Here is a 6,957-nt window from a genome sequence, read left to right as displayed (position 1 = left end):
TATAAAAGGCAGGTCCTGCAGCACAGTTGGCGTTGAACCTGTGGAGGAGAAGGACACTCCCTCTGTTCTGCAGCGTCCCAGAGGGGAATCTATGCCTGGCTGTTCCTGATCCTCAGACACCAACAAGGACTGGCCCGGAGGAGCCGGAAGAGGCCTGGAGGCCACAGGTATCAACCCCCTAGGAGGCAGGAAGTAGCCCGGTGCAGCTGGCTGTGGCTCAGTCGGTATGTTGCAGCTGGATCCCCGCCAATGCAGTGGCAGATGATCCTGCTCCTGCCAGGGCCCTGGGTTGGGATGCGGTGCAGTAGGGTCCCCCTGCCACCCAACCCAAGGTGGCTAACTCCTTACACTTCCCTGAGAAGCTCCTGCTCCGGAGAAGGATCCTCTCTTACCAGTCAACTGTAGACTGTTTCTTTGCTGGTTGTCTGAGCTCCACCCAGGTTAAAGCCAGCCACTGTTTCTTTGCTGGCTGCCTGAGCCTCCTCAAGCCCAGGTCCCAGCTCAGTTATAGACTCTGTTTAAGGGCTCGCAGCAGGAGATGCCCAAGCCCAGGCTAAAGCCTCACTGTGACTGTTGGTCACCCAGCCCTATTGTGGGCTTGTGATTGTCCTGTGGACTCTGGTCCTGGCCAGATGGGACTGGACTGAGTGGCCTCTCTCTCCCCGGGAGAGCGAGGGACCATTACAGGATCACATCCTGAAAGAAATCTTTCCTAAACCCTCTCTTCTGGCTTTCAAACAACCCCCCAGCTTTTCCAAAATCATCGTCAGAAGCAAGTTTCCCACAGATCAGGTCACACCAACTCAGAGCTACATCGGACCCTGTTAGAACAGATGTAAAACCTGCAGACATATCTCCAAGCCAGGATGAGCAACACTGCCCTCAACACAGCTTTCAAGACCCATGGGTCCTACATGTGCCTGTCATGACACAGAATGTACCTCAAGTAGTGAATCAAATGCCCAGACAACAGCTATGTGGGTGAAACCAAACAATCACTGTGCTCTCAAATGAACTCAAAGGCAAAGCGATCACTTTATATCAGTCCCTTGAAATATATCCTAACTACTTATGCTAAACAAGCTGTTCCAACTTGTATTTAGCTGTGACACAGAGTACATTTCCTAGACCTGAAGAAGAATTCTTCTGTATACGCTTGAAAGCTTGTCTCTCACCAGCAGAAAGAATAAAAGATGTTACTTTATGCCCCCCCCACCTTGTTTTTGTAATATTTTGGGACCAACAAGAAATGAAGACAGTGCATGACTCTCTTTTTTGACACTTTCCATCTGAAGATTTTCATATGTCAGATACCAAAAAGCATTTTTTTTTCATTTTTCAGGTTTCAGTTGTTTTGACAAAAAGTAAAAATCTTGTGCACACACACATATATTGTGTATGCTGTACTTCTGTATCAGGGTCCACTTAGACCATCCTTCTTTTAAAATTGAAACCAGACTGATTGATCCTTGTTTCATTCAAACTAATATTAATTCTTTATGAGGGCCACACATTACCTGACAGCGTTTCTCAGGGCCACCTTGACCTCTCTGTTTCTCAGGCTGTAGATGAGTAGATTAGCCAGGGGAGACAGAACAGTGTAGATGACTGAGAACACTTTGTTCAGGGCTCTCAATGTGTTGGATTTTGGTAGCATGTAGACAATCATGATGGTTCCATAGAAAAGTGCTACAATGATGAGGTGAGAGGAGCAGGTAGAAAAGGTCTTTTGCCTCCCAGTGGTAGAAGGGATTCTCAGGATGGTGCTGATGATACAAACGTAGGATATCAAGGTTAATAGAAATGGGGAAACTGCATCTAGGAAGGAAAATACATAAAGAACCAATGTGATGAGGCTGGTGTCGCTGCAGGAAAGCTTTAGCATTGGAATGAAATCACAAAAAAAGTGGTCCATTTCATTGGGGCCACAGAAAATTAATTGTGATATAAAAGACATCATTATTATACATGGTAGAAATCCACTTATCCAACACCCAGCTGCTAGCTGGAGGCACAGCCTGCCATTGATATGGGTTTCATAGTGCAGTGGTTTGCATATGGCTAAATACCAATCATAAGACATTGCTGCCAGGAGATAACACTCTGTAGTTGCTAGAAAATAAAGGAAAAAAAAACTGTGTCATGCAGCCCCCCACAGAAACAGTTCTGTCCCCAGTCAGGAGACTGGCCAGCATCCTAGGCATGATGGTGGAGGTGTAGCAGGTCTCCAAAAAGGACAAGTTCCCCAGGAAGAAGTACATGGGAGTGTGAAGGTGTTGATCAATCACAACTACAGCAATGATGAGGAGGTTGCCAGCCATGGTCACCATGTAGATCACTAGGAAAACCAGTGAGAGAAGGGTCGGCAGCTCAGGGAGATCCCCAAACCCCAGGAGGATGAATTCTGTGATGGCTGTTTGGTTTTCTCCTTCTCCTTTCTCCATGAGCTGTATCATGTGACAGTGAAAAAGTAATTAGCATCGAAAGATTTGGCTGTACCATGAAATTAGGCAGATTTCCATCATTTGATTCCATAAGGGTTCCAACTGCAAACTGAGAGCTGGTTATATATTCTTTCATACCAGAGAAACTTCTTCACTTGGAGACTTTTGGAATAAAATTCGTCACCCAACCAACGAGCTGTCACCCAGTTGATTTGCCACTCTTCTGCCCCATATCCCAACTTTTTTCATTAATCTATTCTTAGATTTCAGATAAAAAGGGACCTGGGCTGGAGTTTGACACAACTGATTAAAAGAGCTTTAAATTAAGAACTTAGAGGAGATGGTTGGGAGATGCTCATGTAATAGCAACACCTGATTTTAACCTAGAGATGGAGGGAAATCAAGTGAGAAAGGATACAGAAATGGAGAAAGGAACAGCAGTGGATAGGAGAATGGACTTTAAGAGGAAGGATAGTGCTAATACTAGTCAGACAGGTGATACTGGCAGTAGAATGACTGTACCAATTGGGTGAAGCCAAGCAGCAACAACTACAATGTGTGTACACCAGTGCAAGGAGCCTGGGTAAGAAAATGGAGGAACTAGAACTACTGGTGCATGAAATGAAACCAGATATTATAGGATATTACAAAGTTCCTCCTCTGTCTTGGTGGATCCTGCACTTATTGGCGTATTTTGCCAGCCTCAAAGATCTTCCTGCGATGGATCAGGAGTCGGGAGGTTTTGGAGGGAACCTGGGCCTGCTCTCTACTCCAGGTTCCAGCCCAGGGCCCTGTGGATTGCAGCTGTCTATAGCGTCTCCTGTAACAGCTGCATGACAGCTACAACTCCTTGGGGTACTTCCCCATGGCCTCCTCCAAACACCTTCTTTATCCTCACCACAGGCCCTTCCTCCTGGTGTCTGATAATGCTTGTACTCCTCAGTCCTCCAGCAGCACACCCTCTCACTCTCAGGTCCTTGCAACTCTTGCTCTCAGCTCCTCACATGCACATCGCAAACTGAAGTGAGCTCCCTTTTAAACCCAGGTGCCCTGATTAGCCTGCCATCTTTGAATCTAGCAGCTTCGTAATTGGCAGCAGGTGTTCTAATCAGCTTGTATGCCTTAATTGTTTCCAGAAAGTTCCCGATTGCTCTGGAACCTTCCCTGTTACTTAGCATGGGGACTTACTTAGCATGGGGCTTATATATCTGCGTTCTATCACTCTCCTGTAGCTATCTGGCCTGACCTTGTCACAAGGGATAACAGAAACATGTTGGAATAATAGTCATGATTGGAGTAGAGTTATTGAAGGGTAAGTGATGTTCAGGAAAGACAGAAATAAAGGCAAAGGTGTTGGAGTAGCATTGCATATAAATGATGAGATAGACTTTAAAGAAAATAGAAGTGATGGAGTGGATAAGATAGAATTTGTTTGGATCAAAATCACTGTGGGGAAGAAAGCTACTAGAGGTATCCCTGGAATAGTGCTTGGGGTGTGCTGCAGACCTCAAGGATGTGATTTGAATATGGACCGTGATCTCTTTAATGAAAAAAAACCCCTACTACTAGGAATTGTGTGCTTATGGGAAACTTTAACTTCCCAGATATAGATCAGAGGACAAGTGCTACTACTAACAATAGGGCCCAGATTTTCCTGGCTGTGACAGCTGAGATTTATTCATCAAATAGTTGCCAAACCAACAAGAGTGTGCTAATAGAATTTATGGATAACACAAAATTGGGAGGGATTGCCACTATGGAGGAGGACTGGAATATCACACAAAAAAACTGGATTACCTTGTAAACCTAAGTAATAGGAATGGGATGAAATTTAATAGTGCAAAGTGCAAGGACATGGATTTTGGGACTAAAAGTAATATTTTTGCTATAAACTGGGGATGTATCAGTTGGAAGTGACAGAGACGGAGAAAGACCTGGATATATTGGTTGATCACAGGATGACTATAGCCACCAATGTGATGTGGCTGTGAAAAAGGCTTCTACAATCCTAGGATGCATCAGGTGAAGTATTTCCATTAGAGACAAGGAATTGTTAGTGCCATTATAGAAGACACTGGTGAGACCTCATCTGGAGTATTGTGTGCAATCCTGATCTTCTATGCTTAAGAAAGTTGAATTCAAACTGGAACAGGTTCAGAGAAAGGCTACTAGGATGATCAAAGGAATGGAAAACCTGTTTTATGAGAGGAGACACAAACAGTTTTGCTTGTTTAGCCTAGCCAAAAGAAGGCTAGGGGGAGATATGATTGCTCTCTATAAATATATCAGAGGGATAAATACCAGGGAGGGAGAGAAGTTATTTAAGTACCAATGTTGACACAAACAAATGGAGATAAACTGACCTTCAACAAGTTTAGTCTCAAAATTAGGTGAAGGTTTCTAACCATCATAGGACTGAATTCTGGAACAGCTTTCCCAAGGGAACAAAGGGGGCAAAAAACTTAACTGGCTTCAAGACTAAGCTTGATAAGTTTATGGAAGGGATGGTATGATAGGACTGCCTACAATGGCATGTGGCCAATCTACGACTGCTAGCAGCAGCCATCTCCAATGGCTGGTGACATGCGACACTAGATGGGAAGAGCTCTGAGTTACTACAAACAATTCTTCCCCAGGTGTCTGGCAGGTGGATGTTGGCCATGTGCTCAGGGTCTAACTGGTCACCATATATGGGGTCAGGAAGGAATTTTCCCCTGTGTTAGATTGGCAGGGACCCTGGGAGATTTTTGTCTTCTTCTGCAGCATGGGACACAGACTACTAGCATAAATGATGGATTCTGTGTAACTTGAAGTATTTAAAGCATGATTTGAGAACATCAGTAACTCAGCCAGAGTTTAAGGGTCTATTACAGAGGTTTTGTGGCCGGCAATGTGCAGGAGGTCAGACTAGATGATCATAAGGGTCCCTTCTGACCTTAAACTCTATGAGTTCTTAAATCATCCATTCTGAGCTCCTGGCTAACAATAATCACAGAATTTCCCCAGTTACCCAGTGTTGAGCTCAATAACTTTCCTAATCAGAAAGGGATCCAATCCTAATTTGAACATATCAAGAGATGAGAATCAACCACTTCCTTTGGTAGTTTGTGCCAATGGATAATCACTTCACTGGGAAAATAAACTGTGCCTTATTTCTCATTTAAAAGTGTCTGACTTTAGCTTTCAGCCATTGGTTCTAGCTGTGCCTTATTCTGTTCTAATAAAAAGCCCTTTTCTAACCAGTGTTTTCTCCCCATGAAGGTACTGATAGGTGGTAATTAAGTCACCTCTCAGTCTTCTCCTTGATAAACTGAACAGATCAAGCTCTTTAAGTCTTTTACTGTAAGATATTTTCTCCGGCCTGCAAAACAGTTTTGTGGCTCTTTTCTACACCCTCTCCAATCTTTCAACATCCATTTAAAAATGTGCTCCCCAGCACTGAACACAGTATTACAGTATCGGTATCACCAGTGCTCTCTGCAGAAGTGAAACCCCCTTCCTGCTCCTGTTCTCTGCCCCCTGTTTATACAGCCAAGGATGGCATCAACCCTCAGCACTGTGCTGGGAGATGATGTTGAGTTACTCACGCACTGTATCAGAGGGGTAGCCGTGTTAGTCTGGATCTGTAAAAGCAGCAAAGAATCCTGTGGTACCTTATAGACTAACAGAAGTTTTGGAGCATGAGCTTTCGTGGGTGAATACCCACTTGGTCGGATGCATGTAGTGGAAATTTCCAGGGGCAGGTATATATATGCAAGCAAGCTAGAGATAACGAGATTAGTTAGATCAGGGAGGATGAGGCCCTGTTCTAGCAGTTGAGGTGTGAAAACCAAGGGAGGAGAAACTGGTTTTGTAGTTGGCGAGCCATTCAGTCTTTGTTTAATCCTGACGCACTGTAGCCACTACCCATGCTGTGATTGGGGCCAGGGTCAATACACGAGCTGCCCCAGAGAAGGGCAGGAGGGATGTGGCACCATGTCAGTGCCTGCAATGAGAGAGTGACACTGACAGCACAGACAGGAAAGTGACTCTGCCCCTGGCTGTGCCCAAGACACAAATCAAACCACACACAGCTTCCTCTCGCTCATAGCGCAGTAGTGACTGGTCCAGACACACGAAAACTGCTTAGAAGGGATAAATGGCTATTAATTAATTGCAACTATTAATTACTGACTATCAAATCATTGATTTTTCATGCTGTGGCAGTGCTAGGGGATCGGGTCCTTACTGTGCTGGGTGCTGTGTAAACACCAAACAATTAGTAACAATTCCAAGCTGCTAGACGGCTCAGAGGGTGCTGGGTGGAACTGCAGACAGAGTCTGTGCCCCCTTCCACCTGCCACAGGAAAGCTGTAATTCAGCATTCCCAGCCCCTCTCTCACTGCAGTCGTACCAGGGCCTAGGATGGAAGATTTGGGGGAAGAATGGAAAGTCTTCCTGTGAAAGGTATGTATCCACGCTGTTACTGCACCTCCTCGCAATTTCTAATGTGTTGATTTTTGCAATACCCCAT

At 44.8% G+C, this 6,957-nt stretch overlaps 1 pseudogene; it reads right to left on the bottom strand.

Moving 5' to 3' along the window:
• Window positions 1-1,513: 1,513 nt before the first annotated feature.
• Window positions 1,514-2,456, bottom strand: LOC127030867 (olfactory receptor 5V1-like; annotated as a pseudogene).
• Between the last annotated feature and the right edge of the window lie 4,501 nt (window positions 2,457-6,957).

This window comes from Gopherus flavomarginatus, chromosome 11 (assembly GCF_025201925.1).
Source record: "Gopherus flavomarginatus isolate rGopFla2 chromosome 11, rGopFla2.mat.asm, whole genome shotgun sequence".
NCBI classification, from domain to species: Eukaryota; Metazoa; Chordata; order Testudines; family Testudinidae; genus Gopherus; species Gopherus flavomarginatus.
The sequence above is the reverse complement of the archived record's forward strand: the minus strand, read 5'-3'. Positions and strand labels throughout refer to the sequence as shown.